Raw genomic sequence first — 22301 nt, 5'->3', positions numbered from 1 at the left:
ATATCAAAGGCACATACTATAAAGCTGAAGATAAACAACATATAGCTATTCATTTAATGGACTGTTTTAAAATTATGCTCCAGGATGGTAACTTTTTTCTTTTTAGAAAGAGTATCTGTAATAGTTTTGTCAGAAAAATAAAATCAAAAGTGGGTTACAAATACTTTGCTACAATGTGGCAAACAACTGCTTGTCATTATGGACGTGGCATGAGTCGTCATCCTTTTTTTATTAAAAGGAGTTTATTCAAGTTCTAAAAGTAAATTCATTTAATGTAATAAGTAGAACATTTTAACACTCTTTTCTGAGTCAGGTTTTTATTATAAACTTATCATTGGCATGCTTTGAAGTTAAACATGTTTATAACTGAATGAATAATTATGACAATTATTACATAGATATTTTTCCTCCTAATTTGGAAATTTGCTTCCGAGGTGATGAGTGTGTTCATTGATGAGGACATGCACCAGTGAGGACAGGCAGATACTGAAGTTAAAGAATGACTGATTGAAAAGACTTCCACATGTTAATATGAAAAAAAACTAATTAAATTAATCTCAAATTCAGGGAGCTCTGACAGCAATTGAAAGGTCTGGAAGCCTAAACAGATTTTCCTAATCCAAAGGTATGAAGAGGCATGCAATCTTGTGCGAGTCACTGCACTACTCTGCGATATTGCCAGATGTTGTATAGAAAGACTCTGTACTTACTTCCATAGATCCAGGTGCCATCAGCCCCAGATTGTGAGTTGATTCACAGTCCAAGGAAAGCGCACACACTCTTCAGCTCCCTTCCATGAGGATGATCACTCCACCATCCATGTTGGGTTTCTCTGAGTGGGGCTGTTTTCCCAATCAAGAGAATGGGAAAGGAAGCAATTCTAATCCCTGCTGCTAGAGTCACCAACTTGCAGATGATAGAAATAATACTTTGATACCCACACAATGTCATATACAGTAATTCATAAGAAGTAGAGATAGGAGACATCAAACAAAATGCTTGACAGTATGATCTGAAGGAAAACACAGGTAAACAACAATTCCTTACAGTGTATGGGTGATGTCATAAATATAAAGAGAAGGGTAACCACCTTTCTATATACAGAGCTATAAAATCCCTCCTGGCCAGAGGCAAAACCCTTTCACCTGTAAAGGGTTATGAAGCTAAAATAACCTCGCTGGCACCTGACCAAAATGACCAATGAGGAGACAAATTACTTTCAAAGCTGGGGGTGGGGGACAAAGGGTCTGTCTGTGTGATGCTTTTGCTGGGAACAGATCAGGAATGCTCTTCAGAATCCCTGTAAAAAGTTAGTAAGCAATCTAGCTAGAAATGCATTAGATTTTCTTTTGTTTAATGGCCAGTAAAATAGCTGTGCTGAATGGAATGTATATTCCTGTTTTTGTGTCTTTTTGTAACTTAAGGTTTTGCCTAGAGAGATTCTCTGTGTTTTGAATCTGATTACCCTGTAAGGTATTTACCATCCTGATTTTACAGAGGTAATTCTTTTACTTTTTCTTTAATTAAAATTCTTCTTTTAAGAACCTGATTACTTTTTCATTGTTCTTAAGATCCAAGGGTTTGGGACTGTGTTCACCTATGCAAATTGGTAAGGATTTTTATCAAGCCTTCCCCAGGAAAGGGGGTGGGGGAACATTTTGGGGGGGGAAAACGTCTCCATGTGGGCTCTTTCCCTGTTCGTTGTTTAACACTCTGGGTGGTGGCAGCATAGGATTCAAGGACAAGGCAAAGTTTGGACCTTGAGGAAGTTTTAACCTAAGCTGGTAAGAATAAGTTTAGGGGGTCTTTCATGCAGATCCCCACATCTGTATCCTAGAGTTCAGAGTGGGGAAGGAACCTTGACAGGTGATAAGAAGTTTCCAGACATCTCTGTCCACTACCTGTCCTTTTTAAGGGCAGTAGCTGCTGAGCCCACACCTATGCCATGTGCTCTGGCCAAATTTGTCTCAAATCTATGCTTTATAAAGTCAAGAGCCATTGATTGTCAGGAGAACAAGTAGGTACAGGCACTATTGCAGCCATGGGGTTAATACTTTGAGAAGTCACCAAACTGCTGCTGGCCTTAAGTGCTGGTCTGCTGATTTTTTCTGCCAGTCAGATAGGGCAGCCAATCAGGCAGCCTGCAACAGGTCAGCTGCACTCATTAGGTTGCCTGGAGACTGGTTCTGCTGCAGGCCCTAATTCCTTTCCAGGGAGCAGGTTAACTACACAAGGAAATATGAAATTGACTATATACCAAGTACTGTCAAATGCAAAAGTTAAGCAACCTGAAAAAAGAAAGAAATGCTTCTTGGTAAATTATTTCAGTTTTAGTCATTTTATATTTTACAAGTAACAGTAGTACATAATTTTTAGGCAAAAATGTGTGGGAGGGTTCAGTTTGATCATGTCCCTTTTATTAAAATCTCTCTTTACAAAATTTTATATCTGAGCTAGCTTATATGACAGATATGCTGAGAGTTAGTTATATTTCTAATATTGAAGTCTTTCAGACTCCCAGTACATATTGGGTCAAGTCCTGAGTGCATGTGAATTGGCATACCTCCGCTGAAATTAACAGGGCTACACTGATTTATTGGACCCGAGGATCCGATTTATTGAGTGTTTTGAAGATGCTGCTAAATGTAGTCTTCCAACCTGCTATGTCCTTCTCTTGTCCAGCTTCCAATGAAATAGATAAAGTGGGCCTGTGAGCGTGTGGCTTTTTCTCTTCTGTTTGATTTTGTTGTATGTTCTTTTTCTCATTACACTGGGAACCATAAAGCAACAGATAAGATAAGCTGTGTGTATATCAAAAGTATGGAAATATTGACTTTAGTAGGTCAAATTGATTGATCAAATTGGTTTAATAATTGTTGAGCTTAAAATGGCATATTATATACTTATAAAAATTATAGTATATAGAAGTATTGTGTGTTGCGGGTCAGTATAGACAGCATTCTGTCTGGATAATATTTTCTGTGTTAATTTAATAATTGAATGCCTTCTACTGAATATATTTAAATATTAGTTGTCTGTTTTTAATTGTATATTCATGCAATTGACGGAAGGGGCCTTAACCTACTTTGTTTTTGTTTTTTCACAATATGTATTTTATGTCATTCATTCATAATTCTTTGGTTATACATATTCAGTAGTTTAATAAGATCCTGGGTCCAGTTCTTCTCCCATTGAGGTCCAGAAGAGTTTTTTGTTATAGGCTTCAGTGAGAGCAAGATAGTGTTATACATATCAAATGTTAGGTTTTTAGAAAAGAGAATGGGCATTGCAATATACTTTCTATATTCATATACTATTGAGATCTGAACACTTCATGAGTTGCAGAGTAAGACAAAGTGTTCATACTTAATTTTTTATTTTCATCCATTATCTGCTGTCATGTATTCTATGCTATACTCTGTGTGTTTGGCTATATCTTTTTTTTTTTAATGAGTTTTGAGTGCAAGCTGTTTGGATTAGAGGTTTAGACTAATAGAACATGTCATTCAGGGGGTAAATAAATGGTTTGTAGTTCATATAGTTTGCAGAAAAAAATATAATTTATTCCTGATTTTCAATTTATTCCTGAATAAGTACATACATATACAGTGATAGGCCTTAAAAACATACTAATTACTTATTTGTCTAAATAAGTATTTGCAGTTAAATAACCTCAGTATTTGCTTCATTTAAAATATTTCTTATAGGAAATATGAGAGATAAATGCGGTGTTTATCTTAGGAAAGTCTGGCAAGTTTTTAAAGCTCATCTCTATACATTTATGTTTATAGGGCCAAAGTTGGACCAGCGTGGAGAGAGTAATTGTACAACCCCATAGTGCACACATGTTAAGTCAGCTGCAACTTTACAATTGTGCCACCTTTGGGGCACTTTTCTGCTTTAATACTGACCTTTTAATAATAGAATGTAAATAATTTAGATTAGAGAGACAAAGTGGGTAAGGTAAACTTTTATTGGACCCATTTCTGCTGGTGAGAGAGACAGGCTTCCGAATTTACACAGAACTCTTCTTCAGATTTGGGGAAGAGTTCTGTGTAAGCTCATAAGTTTGTCTTTCTCCCCAGCAGAAGTTGGTTCAATAAAATATATTATCTCACCCATCTTGTCTGGTTAATATGCTGGGACCAATTCTTCATACAACCATTTAGATTGTCCACTGACAGTATCAGATTGGTGGTATGAGCTACTAGATCTCTCTGCTGCGCTAGTAAGATGATAGCCTAGACTGCTGTTGTGCACACAAAGAAAACCTGGAAGAGTAATTCAGGCTTTTTCTGCAGATTCCAGGTATTTTCATGGTCTGTTGGTACAGAGAGACTGGCAACATCAGCTATGCTGCTCTGCTAGTAGCTGAGTAAAGGCAGTGGTAGATTTGGTAAAATGCTGGGCTGGACTAGGCTGCTCTTCACATGCATTCTGTGGGAACCTGGAGGAAGGGAATGCATCACACAAGCTGCCTAAAAAGGAAAGTCAACAGATTCTGATTACTGAAAATCCAAATCATTAGAAAAGGAAGTTCTTATGTTGTAAAGTTCTCTATAGTGGAGAAGAGTAAGCCTAAGGCTGCTCTCAGATGGAGGTAAACTGGGGTCAGATGGGGTGCTGCAATGGAAAAACCCTAAACTGCCTCCATAATGGTAGAACAAGCAGACCTAAGCCATCAGTAGTGTCTAGACCTGTAATGTCCATATATGAGAAATAATGTTATATTTTGCAGGTTAGCTGACATAGCATTGGAATATCTTTTCTTTTTAATGAGCATCTCATAGATCACACCAAGAAATACTGATCACACCTTGCTTTGCTTCTTTCTGTGGCCAAGAAATCAGACATTCTCTAGGAAGTGCCAAGTTACCATTTTTCTTCATTATTATCTCTTTAGTGGTGTCAACTGGTATTGTTTAGAAAGGCTGTCTCCCAATAACTCTGTCCACGGGGACTGTAAATTATTCAGCTGTAATGTCTTGGCATGAACATTATTAGTATCATTGGATTCTTAGGGCATTGGAATTAATGGTGGAGAAGGTAAAGAAGATCCTTGGTCCTCTCTATTCAGGCAGGGCTGGATTTACACCTTATGCACCCCTAGGCACAGCATCTTCAGTACCCCCTCTCCTCCCACCTACAGCTTACCTTTGTGTTTTAGAAAGGTAAGGCACCCGTAGGCACTTGTCTAATGCCTAATTGGAAATCTGGCCCTACTCAGGAAGACTTGGTATTGTCTTAAGTGTTTGCAAATATGAATTATCTATATTTTTTTCCTTTTTCCCTTTGACTTGCTCTCATTAAGACAGTATTGTGAGAGAGAAGTAGTATGATAAATACTATAGTATTAGATACAAACAGAGCTGAACCAAAACCCTGAAGTTTGGGAAAGTTTGACTCTCCTGCCTATATCTGCTATAAATAAGAGGCTGTTGCTAAGTAAATATAATATGTTGAAGAAATAGCTGATGATTTAGTTATTCAGTATTTGCAGCTATAAAAGTGAGACAAACAAATGACCATAGAAGGAATATATTTAATAGCTGGCTGTTCAGAAGATATTTCAGTATACTTAATATGAATAAAGGAAAAGGTTGAGAAGTGGGAAATACAAGCAATATGTATCTCACGGGTATAGATTAATATTTGAAAACATCTGCCCTCAATTCAGTCTGTATATTCTAAAAAGGATGGAGGAGACACCTTTAGAATGATTTATGGCCATGCTTATACTATTATCAGTGGAAAAACACTGCAATTTACAACAGTTGTGTTGAAATATATATTTACAGAAAGGAGATCATATTTACTACCTATATTCAAAGGTGTGTAGCATCTGCTTAAGGATTAGTATAGACTTTGTTTGGGAGGCACTTGTTTTAGATGACAAGTAAAGCCCATTGCAATTTTTTTTTATTTGTAGACCACCATCAAAAGAGCATTAAATTGTACACTCTCTGGTCAGATTATTTATTTATCATCATTCTTTAAATAAAATGCACACAGTGAGGTTCAAGTATGCTACATGAGATTAAATGGTCTTCAGTAAATAATATATAAAAGAGAAAATTGAACAGAAACTCTTCTGGGAAAATTAACTTTCTCTTTTCCAGTCTTAGAATATTAGTATTTGAAGAGCAGCATTACGTTTGTTGCTCTTGGTTAATGTGATGTGACTATCAACATAATATTGCTGCATTTGAATATTAAGAATTGCTGGAACTGAGAAGGATGGAATTTCATACTGTAGATGCAAATTTATATGTTGTGTAGATTACATTATCAGTTGGAATTCTAGGGTTTATATCATTATGAACCTAGTGAAGGTCCCCGGTACTAGATCCTAGAAACTTGGTTGCCATGTGCAAAGTGGCTGCAGTTTTAGTTATGGGCCTGTAGCAAAGGTTGAGCACTCACCGCTGCGGCACCTCCTGCTGATCGTCTGGGAATTAGCTCAATTCCAGCACTCGGAGCACCTCCTGCTAGCCGCTGTCTCTCCTGCCTCAGGCCCCCGTGTCCCTCCTGCACCCCGGTGCTCTCTTACCTTGGGGTGCTGCTCCACAGCAGTCCCCAACACTCGGGGTCTCCCTTCCCAGGGGAACCCTCTCCCCCTATGCCCACCTTGCCTCAGTAGCTACTGCCACTCATCATCTAGTCCCCTTTCTCAGGGGCAAACTGCAGCCACTCATTATTGACAAGGGGGTTGGACCAGCTGCCTCTGCCTATCCCTGGGCTGCACCTCTGCAGCGCCAGTACCTGCTTACGCTTTTAAAAAGGCCTCAGCCTGGGGAGTTGCCAGCTGGAGCTCCCCAGCTCCTCTTGCCCTTCTCCAGCACTGCTCTGCTTCAGGTACCCTGTGCTCCCAGGCAGCGAGGTCCTTCCCACTCCAAGGCTAGAATGAGACTGACCCAGTTTCTCCCTTTAGCCCTTATATCAGGGCCAGCTGTGGCCACCTCCCCAATCAGCCTACCTTTTTCCCTAGGAGTGGGGTAACTGCCCCGCTATAGGGCCCAATGCATAAAGAGCCCAAAAAGCTGATGGTGCTAGCCTAAAGTTCCTTCTAAGCTGTGCGGCCCCGAAGCTGCCTATTAAGCCCCGTACAGGGGCTCAGGGCTATGGTGGGGAGAGATGCCTCTCCCACTGCATGGACCTGCCACGGTGGGGAGAGGTGCATCTCCCTACCGGCCCCAACATGGACCTGGCACGGACTTGCTGCAGCTGGGGGAGAGGCAACTCTCTTCCCCCCAGCCCAGGTGCTGCTGCGGGGAAAGAGAGCTTGAGGGAGTCCTGCCGTCGCCCCTGGCAGCCTGCACCCCAAACCCCTCATCCCCAGCCCCACCCCAAAGCCTCCACCCCCAGCTGGAGCCCTTCCCCCGTCCCCCCCGGCACCCCAAGCCTCTTCCCCAGCCCTGAGCCCCTCATGCCCGGTCCCCCCTCACTCTTCCTCACACCCCAATCCTCTACCCCAGCCCTGAGCCCCCCTTCCACACTATGAACCCCTCAGCCCCACCCTACCACATGTGACAGATCACCTCCATATTGGTGCATATAGCAAAATTCATTCCGCACATGCGTGGGAAAAATTAGAGGGAACATTGGCTGCTGGCTAGATAGAGAATGTGACCAGATGCTGAGAGTTTGCGGATTTAGTGGAGAATTTCCTGCCAGTGGTACTACTAACTCCACTAAAAAGAAAAGGAGTACTTGTGGCACCTTAGAGATTAACAAATTTATTTGAGCATAAGCTTTCGTCAGCTACAATTCACTTCATTGGATGCATTCAGTGGAAAATACAGTGGGGAGATTTATATACACAGAGAACATGAAACAATGGGTGTTACCATACACACTGTAACGAGAGTGATCAGGTAAGGTGAGCTATTACCAGCAGGAGAGCGGGGGTGGGGGGGAAACCTTTTGTAGTGATAATCAAGGTGGGCCATTTCCAGCAGTTGACAAGAATGTCTGAGGAACACCGGGGGGGGGGGGGAAATAAACATGGGGAAATAGTTTTACTTTGTGTAATGACACATCCACTCCCAGTCTTTATTCAAGACAAGTCAATTGTGTCCCATTTGCAAATTAATTCCAAGTCAGCAGTCTCTCGTTGGAGTCTGTTTTTGAAGTTTTTTTGTTGAAGAATTGTCACTTTTAGGTCTGTAATCGAGTGACCAAAGAGATTGAAGTCTTCTCCGGCTGGTTTTTGAATGTTATAATTCTTTGTGTCCATTTATGCTTTTACATAGAGACTGTCCAGTTTGGCCAGTGTACATGGCAGAGGGGCATTGCTGGCACATGATCCTGGCATATATTACATTGGTAGATGTACAGGTGAACGAGCCTCTGATAGTGTGGCTGATGTGATTAGGCCCTACGATGGTGTCCCCTGAATAGATATGTTGGCAACGGGCTTTGTTGCAAGGATAGGTTCCTGGGTTAGTGGTTCTGTTGTGTGGTTGCTGGTGAGTATTTGCTTCAGGTTGGGGGGCTGTCTGTAAGCAAGGACTGGCCTGTCTCCCAAGATCTGTGAGAGTGATGGGTCGTCCTTCAGGATAGGTTGTAGATCCTTGATGATGCGTTGGAGAGGTTTTAGTTGGGGGCTGAAGGTGATGGCTAGTGGCGTTCTGTTATTTTCTTTGTTGGGCCTGTCCTGTAGTAGGTGACTTCTGGGTACTCTTCTGGCTCTGTCAATCTGTTTCTTCACTTCATCAGGTGGGTATTGTAGTTGTAAGAATGCATGATAGAGATCTTGTAGGTGTTTGTCTCTGTCTGAGGGGTTGGAGCAAAAGCGGTTATATCGTAGAGCTTGGCTGTAGACAATGGATCGTGTGGTATGATCTGGATGAAAGCTAGAGGCAAGTAGGTAGGAATAGCGGTCAGTAGGTTTCCGATATAGGGTGGTGTTTATGTGACCATCGCATATTAGCACCGTAATGTCCAGGAAGTGGATCTCTTGTGTGGACTGGTCCAGGCTGAGGTTGATGGTGGGATGGAAATTGTTGAAAGCATGGTGGAATTCTCAAGGGCTTCTTTTTCATGGGTCCAGATGGTGAAGATGTCATCAATGTAGCGCAAGTAGAGTAGGGGCATTAGGGAACGAGAGCTGAGGAAGCGTTGTTCTAAGTCAACCATAAAAATGTTGGCATTGTGGGGCCATGCGGGTACCCATCGCAGTGCTGCTGATTTGAAGGTATACATACCCCAAATGTGAAATAGTTATGGGTCAGGACAAAGTCGCAAAGTTCAGCCACCAGGTTAGCTGTGACATTATCGGGGATACTGTTCCTGACGGCTTGTAGTCCATCTTTGTGTGGAAATTTGGTGTAGAGGGCTTCTACATCCATAGTGGCTAGGATGGTGTTTTTAGGAAGATCACCAATGGATTGTAGTTTCCTCAGGAAGTCAGTGGTGTCTCGAAGATAGCTGCGAGTGCTGGTAATGTAGGGCCTGAGGAGGGAGTCTACATAGCCAGACAATCCTGCTGTCAGGGTGCCAATGCCCCCCTGCTGCTGGGGATGGCTAATCTTAAGTGATCACTCTCCTTACAGTGTGTATGATAAAACCCATGGTTTCATGTTCTCTGTGTGTGTATATAAACCTCCCCGCTGTATTTTCCACCAAATGCATCCGATGAAGTGAGCTGTAGCTCACGAAAGCTTATGCTCAAATAAATTTGTTGGTCTCTAAGGTGCCACAAGTACTCCTTTTCTTTTTGTCAGTACAGACTAACACGGCTGCTACTCTTGGATAGATGGTGCTTAGGTATGTGTAAATAAGTATTTAGGAGAATCTGAAGCTCTGACCCTTCACGGTGTTCTGTTTTGGGTGAGATTCTGCACTTGAGTAGTATACCTTGCAAGACTGGGGCCAAAATTTGCATGTAGGGATTGTCTGGGGTTCTAAATTTGTACTTAAAAATAGAGTTAAAGATTTTCAAGCTTGAGATTGTTAAATTTTACTTAGTAGAGTAACTCTGATTTATAAGGTAAATAATATGTATTTTAGTACTTTTGCTTTGAAAAGGTACATGTTGTCATTGTCTGTTTATGTGTGTAGGAAAATTAAAATATATATATATTTTTGTTCCCCAGTTTACTTTTAAAAGCTTGTGTGGTTTTAAATCACTGGATCATTCTGTTTTAGCTCATTGTATTATTAACCTGCTAGCATGTAACATCCCCGAAAAAAATGTTAGATTATCAAATTAATCTGGCTACTTCACAAATATTAAATCCACCTACCTAAAAAAATTAGTAGGAGTTCCACACTTTTAAACAAAATAGTAAGTTTGCTTTTAATTGTTTGATTTTAATACTCAAAGGGATTAATCCACATTATGGACTAATGGGCTGTGAAAATTTATAAGAGGCATTCAAAGTCTTTGAAACCAGTAATGTCTGTTTTGCTGGTTTTTAAATTGAATGAGTGTAAAACAACAACAACAAAAGCTTTTATTTATTTATTTTTTGCTATATTTCTCTGGGACTAAGATTTGTACAAAATAACAAGAATAGAATTATTGTTATGGCCAAAGTATGTAAATCTAAAAATGTGGAAATTACAACTGAGAAAAAGCTATTTGAAATAACAAAGACTTCCTATTGTTTTTTTCAGCATTCTAGCACTATGTGTATCATTAGGTCATCTGAAGCTTTTGTCTAATGCTCCAAGATCTGTTAGTTTCCCTCCAACGCAGAATAGCTTCTGCTTTTAAAAACAGTAAGATACCTACATGGTTGGGATAGGATAACAAAACAATCAATCTTGTTCCATATATTTACATACAAAATTCTAAATACCTCATAACCAGGAACCTAATGGGATGCCCTGTTGGTTAAATACAATATATACGCCTTGGATATTCAGAATCATAATGGAAAAAGTTCATTTTATCATACAGTAATTAAAAAAAATTTTGCTGATGGGAAACAATTTTTAACCTAGCATTATCCGTATATACTGGAAGAAGGACAGGAGACATTGGATGTGGTTTAATTAGGCTGCAACTTTATTATTAACTGTCTGGGAGTACACGGTAAGTAGAAGTGTACAGTGCAGCTCCTTAAAATCTTTTACCAGACCATTTATCTGATCACTGTATGCCTTCCCCATGGAGTACCTGCACTGGGCATCTGCCACTAGGAGGTGCCAGCAATTAGTTTGGCTGCCTTCCTCACATACCCAGCTGAGTTCCCAGACATCTACTAATGCGCCCTTTAATATTGGCCAAAAATGTGTCAGTCCCTAAGTTTGATAGGTGAACCCCATCCTCCCTGAATAATTCTGGTACCCTATATGGTATGTCGGGTTGTGAAATTACCAACGTCCCTTAGACCCCCATGAATTTGGCCATCTCTCTATTTACATACATCCTAGCCTTGTCAACCTGCGGGGGTTTCACAGCTCCACACCTCATCCTGTGTCACAGTATGTCCAACCATACAACTTTTACACCTGGGAAAAGTTCCAAGTCCCTCTTAGCTCTAAGCATTAATGCTGCCCTTTACACATTCCCAAATAATCACACCCAATCACCCTCCCCCCAAGTATATCTCACGGGCTACTCACAGGTCCCCCAGAACACACAGAAAGAGCATCAGCTTTTCTCATAGTGTCCCCCTCCTTCTGTATCAGTTCAGGACTAATTCCTCATCAAGCTCCAGTTGCAAATCCTCAGACCAACTGGAAGACTGCCTGCACATCCAGGAAACAATACTGTATCTACAGATTCAGACCATGGAAGATTCGCTTCTTGGAAGAGGAGCAAATGTTAAGGCTTAAAAATTGTAGCACCAAGACTCATACCAACCTCATGACTCTCTATGATCTGGCAATTGATAATGTATCACTACCATGTTGTTGCACCCAAATCACATGCTTTTATTAGCAAACTCCATTCCCCAAATGGCCACTGTAACCAAAATGGGGGAAAATTCCAGAAATTTCATGCCCCACACTATCCTTTTTTGTGTCCAAGTGGAGGGCCATTGCTGAGTGCAAAACCCATCACTCCCAAAGCATCCAAGTGGACTTTTAAATCAGCCTCCAGTAACCATTCCTCTCTTCATAATGACACACCTCCAAATCCTTCTCCATCTCTCTAGTAACTCTTATAAAATGGTGAGGTCATTCTATGCCTGTGGTGGCTGCTGTCAGCCAGGCACTGAATGCCTGCGTCGGGGCTACCACCTGGCAGACAAAGTTAAAGTGCCCAATAATAGATTGCAGCTCACAGTGTAACTCACTTGGTCCCGATACCTCTCCCAATAGCTCCTGAAGCTTATCTTTAGGGAGTTGCAATATGCCAGCCCTCTTGTCTAGCTTGTTCCGCAGGCAGGTTAGTGTAGTGGAAGGTCCCTATGTTTTTCCTCCACTAGGGATAACCCCAATTTTTTAGCAAGAGTCTGAAAGGTGTCTAACAGGTTAACAAACTCATCCAACTTTACCCTGCCCGTCAACAAAAAATCATCTAAATCATACACTACTTATCCAGATTCCCACATTACTGCCCTGTGTATCAATGTACTAAAATTTTGAAATGCAGACCACAATACTGCACATTCCATGGGCATATCTTTATCAAAATAAAATTGTCCCTAGAAAGAGAAATCCAAAAAATTGAAGTCCAACGGATGCACTGGCAGCAGTCAAAAAGCAGACTTAATATCACACTCAGCCATCATTTCCCTTGGATAACAAGACCTAACGATGCACACGGCCACATCAGTAGAGGAATAGTGCACAGAACACAAAGGTGGATCTATTCCGTCATCAACTAAGTTACCCCATGGGTATAACAGATGATGAATTAATCCATGTTCACCCAGGTTGCCAAGGCAACCTTAATTCAGCCCCCTTGTGCGTATACTTTAAGATATAGTCTCTAATTACATGATTAATTACTATTTTTTCCACAGGACCTCTGCCTTATCCATTGCATAAGACAGATGGTGCTGACAGAATGGGCAATTATTTATTTCTTTTTAGGTTCATCATTCAGTGTGTGACACACATCTCATTTACTACATGCCATCCAGACTCTGCACTGAATACAGAATTATTAATGTTCTCATGGGCTTTACTGTGTGCTCTCATTGTAGCACTGAGTGCTTCACAAACAATTAATGGATTTATCTTCACAAACCCCCTGTCGGTTAGGATTTACTGTTGTCCCCATGTTACAGATGGGGAACTGAGGCACAGATATTAAAGCAAAAATTGTCAAAGATGGCCACTAATTTTGAGCATCTAAATGTTACTTGGTTCAGGAAGAACATTGATAGGAATTTATCAGATGCTCCCTGGCTGGCAACTCTCACAACTCAATGACAGTTAAAACAGGAGTTTTCTCCGTCTCCTCTCTGTTGATCAAAATGAAAAAAAATCCGCTCCAAATTTCAGGGGGTTTTTGCCACCACCCGCCTTCCCCCCCTCTTTTTAAATCCACGGGCTGGCTCTGAACAGTCTGTCTCATGAGCACCAGCACTAGAAAGGCTTGGAACTCCTAAAGGTGGCATTGGCCTGAATGCCGAGATGGATGGTCCCAATAGTTGCAAACTCTGAGATTATTTGCATAAATCTCTTCTCTTTTCTATACTCAGTTCTGCAACTCTTTCTGGTGGAGATGCAATGTTGTTGGGCTCTTTGTTTCCGAGAGGTAGGCTGATCATTGCCTTGATAGGTTAACCTGCTACACAAAGCCAGTAAAGATATGCTCGGGCTAGTTGGAAGGCCACAGATACATCATGTCTTATAACTGATATCCTGGCCTTAATAGATCTCACATAGGTTTTAACCTGCTCATCAGAAAGGGTGTTTTCCAAGTGCTAGAGATAATTGGTTTCCCCCCAGTCCTCCTCAGTCTAATTTGATTCTTTCATGATGACATGAAGGCTACAGTCCAATCTGCTGGTAATCAGCTTGACAGCTTTGAAATCTGCAGTGGTGTCAAACACTCATGTGTTTTGGCACCAACACTCTTCAGTATATTCTTCTGTTTGCTGCTTTGTCATGCTTTATCACCTTGCACTGAATGTGTACATCTCCATACAAGATCAGATGGAAAACTCTTCAACATTACCTAAGAGCAAAAAGCACATCAAACATTTGGTGATGGGAGAACTTCTTTTTAACGATGACACAGTGCTTGTTGCACACAGTAAAGAGGAGCTCCAGCAACTTTGCAATCGCTTTGCACTAGATTGTGATGAATTTGGACTATTAATTATGGCACAAGGTGTGTTGACTGCACCAAAAGTTTCAATAGTTAACGCCACACTAGAAGTCATGCACAAATTCTTCTATCTAGGATCAACTGTATCAAATAACTTATTTCTTTATGACAAGATTAGTTCTCACTTGGGCAGGCAGCTGCCACATTTAGCTAACTGACCAACTGTATGTGGGATAACAGGAAGTGCACATTGAACACCAAGATATAGGTCTACAGGACGTGTTCTGAGCATGCTGCCGTGTGGGGGCGAGACCTGGACTGCGTACAGCAGAGTCGAGAGAAAGCTAAACACCTTCCACACCCACTGTCTTCATCATATTCTAAATGTCAAGTGGGAAACCAAAGTTTCTGACATTGAAGCACTTGAGAAAACAAAATTGCCAAGTCTAATTACTGTTCTCAAACACAGATGTCTCTATTGGCTTGCTCATCTGTACCGGATGGACACATTCCAAAGGATCTCCTGTATAGAGAACTTTCAGATGCCTTAAGGCCACTGAGATGACTCTGTCTCAGGTTTAAGGACGTTTTCAAGAGGTACTTGAAAACTTTTAACATCGACATCGCAAGCTGGGAAGATGCAGCTAGCAACAGGCTATGCTGGAGGGCTATGCTGCACCAGGGAGTCTGAGGCTGAAGAGAGGTGGTTGAGAGAAAGGAAAGCAAAGAGTAAAGAGGAAAGTGCGTTAAGCCTTAAGCACTAGTCGTGCGATGGCTTCATCCTCTGGCCCTGTATTTAATGGCTGCACTATTTGTGGCAAGAACTGTCACTGGGAATTGGGCTTTCTAGACACTTGAAAGCTGCAGCATAGTAAGTGAACTGCTTTGGCACTTACCGTGTCATTTTTCCAGACAGACAGTTGTGTAGACACAGAAATTTTGTAATGCATTTATTTCAGCAATTGAATAATGAACAGTATCTAGTTCACTGAAAGCAGAATAACTGAATTTTTTCTAATTTCGTTTCTGTTTAAATTTAATTGAAATTGAAATAACTACAAGACGTCTAGAATATTCCAGGATATATACATGTACTCAAAGACAAAATATTTATTATATCATATGGATTAAATCCCAAACCATTCATGTACAGTATTGCTATGCCAAAATTATTTGATGCATATAATGCTTCTAAAGCAAAATTCAATAAATGCTGTAATCTCCCTGGAATGGCATTTGAAAAAACTCATAAATTTAGAGTACACAGTTAAGTCAGTGAATTCAAATTAATGAAATGGCTTTCCACACAAACACCATAGTAATTTACATATTAATTTCCGCTAATGTTTTTTTAGGGATGTAACAGACTTGTACTAGTCATATTCGATAAAATACAACAGATTTTGAAACAACAAACAGTGAACAGTTGGGTATGATTTATCTTCTGTTCCATCAGATCCTTATTTTTCCCTGAAAATGCTTTATCTACATTATTAATGTCTGACAATTGTTTTATATTTTATGCCCTGAAGCAAAATATTTCTTAATTTTGCATATTGGCTGCTTTCGTAACAAATTACATTTATTTTTCATATTGTGACAAACATAATAAAATAGAAAATAAAGCAAGACATGTAGAGATGGACACTAATGCTAAGCAGTTGTATGTTAGTGGGCAAAAGATGTAGTTATTTTAGGATGCAGAATAGAAATGTAATTTCCATTGGTTATCATATACTTCCATTCAATACCATTTTTTTTTTAACCCCTGACTTTGAAAGTTTCCCTACAAATGTGGAGAAAGAATGATGTGGTGCCAGAGTGAAATGTGCTAGCAAGGTATTTTCTTTATAAGATAGCTTACCTCAGCTCATTTCTAGTAACCTCGTACAGAAGTCAGGTCTCTTGTCAAATGAATTTTCTTGTACAGTACTACTTGTTTTCTAGGCATTTCTCCAACTGAGTGGCTGTATAGAATAGGTTAAGTTGTATGAGAAAAGTGCTTGTGAAACAATAGGTCGGGCTCCATATAAAATCTTTAGATAATCTGAAATTGCTAAAGCTTTAAAATATCTATGATTAAAAAATAAAAGTAAATGCTGTGAGCTTAAATTACAGCTAAATGTCAAGTAAGGTAAAGATCAGTGTTGTTTTGTTTACTTAATGAGAGTCTCAGCATTACATGAACATTCAAGCACTCACTGACATGTAATAGCCATCCTCTAGAGGAGCAGCACTATATATATCTTATTTAGATCTGCATTTTGGGGGGGGTCACACAAAGACACTGGGAATCTGAAAAAGATCCCAGGAATGAAATACCCTACTCCTCTGCTGATGTGAACCTCTTAGGAGAAGGACATTTCATAAAATGTCCCACACTGAGAAGAGCAAGTAAGGGTGGTATCAACAAATGTTTGGCATTTGTTCATATGACACTTGGTGAAAGGCATTTTGAGAGATTGGGAAGAAGGTACAACATGGGTCTCTAAATCCATTTTGTCCATGAAATATTCTGTTGCCTTTTGTTTTTCTAGTATCGAATCATTAATAGACTTTTTTTCCCCTTTGGCTCAAAAGATTTTGTCATTTTATAATACATTTTTATTATGAGACTGTAACTTTTGAATTTCAAATAGAAAATACTTAATGTTTTATTAGGGCAGTCAATGAATTGCAGTTAACACACACGATTAACTCAAAAATTTATCGCGATTAAAAAAATTAATCATGGTTAATCTCAGCTTTAAACGCACTGTTAAACAATGAATCCCAATTGAAATGTATTAAATATTTTGGATGTTTTTCTGCATTTTCAAATATATTTATTTCAGGTACAACACCAAATACAAAGTGTACAGTGCCCATTTATATTATTTTTATTAAAAATATTTGCACTGTAAAAATGATAAACAAAAGAAATGGTGTTTTTCAATTCACCTCATACAAATACCATAGTGCAATCTCTTTATCATGAAAGCACAATTTACAAATATAGATTTTTTTTGTTACATAACTGCACTCAAAAACAAAACAATGTTAGAGCCTACAAGTCCACTCAATCCTACTTCTTGTTCAGCCAAGAGCAACAAGTTTGTTTACATTTACGGGAGATAATGTTGCCCACTTCTTATTTACAATGTCACCAGAAAGTGAGAACAGGTGTTTGCATGGCACTTTCGAAGCCAGTATTCCAAGGTATTTTCATGCAGATCTGCTAAACATCCGTATGCACCTTCATGCTTTGGCTACCATTCCAGAGGACATGCTTCCATGCTGATGACGCTCGTTAAAAAATTGTGTTTATTAAATTTGTGACTGAAGTGCTTGGGAGAGAATTGTATGTCTCCTGCTCTGTGTTTTACCCGCATTCTGCCATATATTTCATGTTATAGCAGTCTCGGATGATGACCCAGCATGATGTTCCTTTTAAAAATACTTTCACTGCAGATTTGACAAAACGCAAAGAAGATACCAATGTGAGATTTCTAAAGATAGCTACAGCACTTGACCCAAGATTTAAAAATCTGAAGTGCTTTCCAAAATCTGATTGGGATAGGGTGTGGAGCATGCTTTGAGAAGTCTTAAAAGAGCAACACGCCAATGCGGACGCTATAGAACCCGAACCACCAAAAAAGAAAATCAGCCTTCTGCTGGTAGCATCTGACTCAGATGATGACAATGAACATGCGTTGCTGTGAACTGCTTTGGATTGTTATCGAATAGAACCCATCATCAGCATGGATACATGTCCTCTGGAATGGTGGTTGAAGCATAAAGGGACATATGAATCTTTAGCGCATCTGGCACGTAAATATCTTGCAACGCCGGCTACAACAGTGCCATGCAAATGTCTGTTTTCACTTTCAGGTGATGTAAATAAGAAGCGGGCAGCATTATCTCCTGCAAATGTAAACAAACTTGTTTGTCTGAACGATTGGCTGAACAAGAAGTAGGACTGAGTGGACTTGTAGGCTCTAAAGTTTTACATTGTTTTATTTTTGAATGCAGTTATTTTTTGTACATAATTCTACATTTGTAAGTTCAACTTTCATGATAAAGACTACAGTACTTTTATTAAGTGAATTGAAAAATACTATTTATTTTATTTTACTGTACAAATATTTATAATAAAAAATAAAATATAAAGTGATCACTGTATACTTTGTATTCTGTGTTGTAATTTAAATCAAAATATTTTTTAAAATGTGGGAAACAGCCAACATATTTATATAAATAGTATTCTATTATTGTTTAAGAGCACGATTAATCACTATTAAGTTTTTTAAGCACTTGACAGCTCTATTTTTTATATATTGGGCGGCTGTAAAAAGAATAGACAAGTTTAATTGCATTTGAAATACATATTAGGTAAACTAGGGAACTAGGCAAACTTCTGGCTGAACATTGTATAATTCCACATATAGAGGCTGACAACCATATTTTACTGAGCTATTAGGCACAGTACATGAGAGTGAATTTTAGAAACTAATAATACCTTATGTGTAATCCACCTCCCACATATTCCAATTATTTACAAATAAAAAGCATCCCTGCTTACCCAGAAGGTTTAATCTCAATTTCACTTAGTTGCCTATAATGGTAAACTGTTTCAGAGTAATACAGTTATTAGTTTACCCTTGCAACTTTCATTAACTATTCATAATTGCCTATCCTTCTTGATGTTTGTGAGATCAGTGAGTAACAGTTTCTCTACTAGATAAATACACAGTTCAGTGTAATGTGAACAGAAAGATGTAAATTAGACTAATGTGAAAACTAAATATGTCTAGCATTTAAACATTATTTTCTTCCTGTGTAGACAGAATGTAAAAGTCAGTTGGCTTCTTTATCTCCTTGTAGGGCTTTGTCAGCATAATTTGCATATTAATTTGTGTATTTTTGTTTTTTGATTTATTCCATATAGCACTATTCCTGCACTAACCATTTTCCAACCAAAGGTGGAGTTTATTGGATACATCCTGTAAAAGAGCCAGATGTCTGAGTGTTAAATATCCAGGTTTTATAAGCAGCTTCCATGTGCCTATAAAACATCATCTCTGATAGTTCATTAGGTTGTAAGCTTTCAAATGCCATTAGGCTGAGCAGATGGATATCAGGTCTAGTCTTTGCAGAGATAATGGATAAAATTGCAGAGACTAAAGAATGCTTTTTCTATGAATACAAGATAGAGCTCAGGAAAAGAGTAAGCCAAATAATTACCAATTATGATGATGATTTTGTTGATAACGGCTATGAGGAAGTGCAATTTTCTAAAGATTTCTAATTTGGTGGGGGAAAATGGTACATATCTTTTACTGTGAATATAATATGAATGATACATGAATGTAGGTTTCATATTGTTGCTTTCTATACAATACTGCACAGGATCATAATAGTCAAATGGTTATGTCTCCATAATGGTCACCTTAAGTTTGAACAGGACGGGCAGGTTGGGTTTTTTTCAGTAGGGAGTCACAAATCAGGCTAATTACATTTCATCATGTCCTGTTATACTCTCAGTCATTTAGTATATCTAAATACAATTTTTATTATAGCAGAGTGTCCTTCAGATTTGTTTAAAAGGCCCACATTTCCAGAATGATAAAACACTCAAGAACAGTGAAAATAAAAACAAAAATAGAAAACTAACATGCTTACAAATGTTTTCTTCCCACGAAGGTGCTCTTTTTCAGTATTAGTTGGATTCATAATATGGTGAGGGACCTGAAGCTCTTAAGATGGAAATTATTTGGAAACGCATTTGAATTAATGTAGGTCTTATCTAAATTGAATTGTTTTGTAATTTCTCTAGGAAATGAACCACGTACAGGAATATTTAAAATGAACTTGGGAATGGTGATCATTAATAATATAGACTATAAAAGACTTTTCTGAAATTCATTCTTAAATATCTGTAAAATTCAGTGATATTTGTTATAACCAAATGTTATCTTTGGGTGAAGTTAAAATATGAATTTTGAGATCATTACAACTTTTATTTAATTGGACAAAATTATTTGATGCCAAGCCTCTACCTTTCCCTACCCACCAGTTTAGGATGCAGGGAATACTGGGTGTATAGCTCCTCTTCATCCCCTCTACCCCCATGCTTGAGGTGCAATGTGGGAAGCTCCATTACATAGAGGCATGTTGCACTTACACTTACTTCATTTTGAAGTCTTGTTAGTCTGCGTTGCAAGCTACCTCCAAAATTAGTGTTTCTAATTTGGACTCTGACTTCATACTCCAGGTATTTCCTTCATTTAATCTGTACCCTGCTACTTTTTCCTTTAGCAGCATGTGAACTCCAGCAAGCACTTGGAACTACTTCTTCACCTGTAACTGTTGTTTGTGTAATTATCCTGGCTTCAACCAACGTGTGGAGTGACTGTTTTTCCAAAATGTATATCCTTCACATGATAGCATTTTGCACTGTCATTGAAGTAATTGGGTTGTTACCAGTCAGAAATCCGTTTTACTCTTGATATGAAAGTTGTATTGTACATGCCAGTAATGAGACACATACTTCACCAAAATTGTATTTTCTGTATTGGTGGATAGATTGAACATACAAGCAGATCCCATAAAGTATGTCTAGGGCTGTGTTTTGTTTTTTCCTTTTGCTCATACTTATAACTTAAATGTCATATTTATGTACAAAACACTGTTCAAATAGATTTATGAATAAAAGAAGTGAGACAGTTTCTTTGTCCACTAAAGTTTGTTTGAATTTATCATGTTTGATAAAGTTTTGCACATACATAAAAAATGATGCACATTTCAAGTGGTTTGGGGGAATCTTGATTACAAGATGACATCAAACTAATCAGAGTACTCAAACAGAAACAATAAGAAAACAATAAGTGGCAGATTGATAAATACACCTGAGCACATAAATAAATAAATAAATAAATAAAATAAATGAATCACATTTTTGAATTATAGAATTTTCTCCTAGAACATTGAAAGGAGATTCTATGTAGAATGGCTGAAGATTTAAATAAGCAAATGGGATTTATATATTGTGTTCTTACTCTAGTTTCTCATGCAAGTATTCCTTTTTGATGTTTCCATAACATTATATATCAGGGATCGGCAACCTTTGGCATGCGGCCCATCAGGGAAATACACTGACAGGCCAGGGCGGTTTGTTTACCTGCAGCTTCCGCAGGTTCGGCTGATCACGGCTCCCACTGGCCGTGGTTCGCTGTTCCAGGCCAATGGGAGCTGCGGGAAGTGGCGGGGGCCGAGGGATATTTTTGATATGGTATATATTTTTGATATATTTGAGTGTGGCTTTGGAAAAACTATGGATAAATATATAGTCTGGTTTAGATGAAACAGAGATACAAATGTAGTTAAAAAATCAGGCTGTGGCCTTAAGGGCACTTTATCTTTGAAAAATTGGGTATACAGAGGTCTTGCTATCAAGGCCTGAAATTTGCCTACTCTGCTTGCTAAGGTTATTGCTATGAGAAAGACCATCTTTTGACAGAGGTGAGAGAGAGACCCAGTAGCTAAGGACTCAAATGGTGGATCGAACGGGCCCGCTAATACTTTAAGATCCCAAAAAAGAAGTGTCCTTAACCAGAGGGGAGAGATAAACACCACCTTTTAGGAATCTGACAATCATGGCGTTACAGAACACTGACTTTCCTTGAACTGGAGAATGGCTTATTGAGATTGTTGCTAAAGTGGACCCTCAGGGAACTGTTAGAAAGTCCAGAACTTTTAAGGTGTAACAGATTCTCAGTCTAAAATGTCCTGAATCTTGGCATAGATGGCTGAACTTCCTGAAATGCAGACCAGATCAAGAAACGCTTCCATGTAGCCAAGTAAGCTGACCTAGTGGACTACTTTCTACTATTAAGCAGGATCTGTTGAACCATCTCTGAACAGCCCTTTTCTGCTTGATCTAACCCAGGGGTTCTCTCTAACTGGGGGTCAGGACCCCTCAGGGGGTCGTGAGGTTATTACATGGGGGTTGTGAGCTGTCAGTCTCCACCCCAAACTCTGCTTTGCCTCCAGCATTTATAATGGTATTAAATATATTAAAAAGTTTTTTTAAATTTATAAGGGGGGGAGTTGCACTCAGTGGCTTACTATGTGAAAGGGATCA

At 39.1% G+C, this 22301-nt stretch overlaps 1 protein-coding gene across 9 annotated transcripts in view; it reads left to right on the top strand.

Annotated features, from left to right (window-relative positions):
- Window positions 1–22301, top strand: part of IMMP2L (inner mitochondrial membrane peptidase subunit 2) — an 832928-nt gene that overhangs the window by 206387 nt on the left and 604240 nt on the right. The window lies entirely within an intron of this gene.

The sequence above is a fragment of the Dermochelys coriacea genome, chromosome 1 (genome assembly GCF_009764565.3).
Source record: "Dermochelys coriacea isolate rDerCor1 chromosome 1, rDerCor1.pri.v4, whole genome shotgun sequence".
Lineage (NCBI taxonomy): Eukaryota > Metazoa > Chordata > Testudines > Dermochelyidae > Dermochelys > Dermochelys coriacea.
The sequence above is the reverse complement of the archived record's forward strand: the minus strand, read 5'-3'. Positions and strand labels throughout refer to the sequence as shown.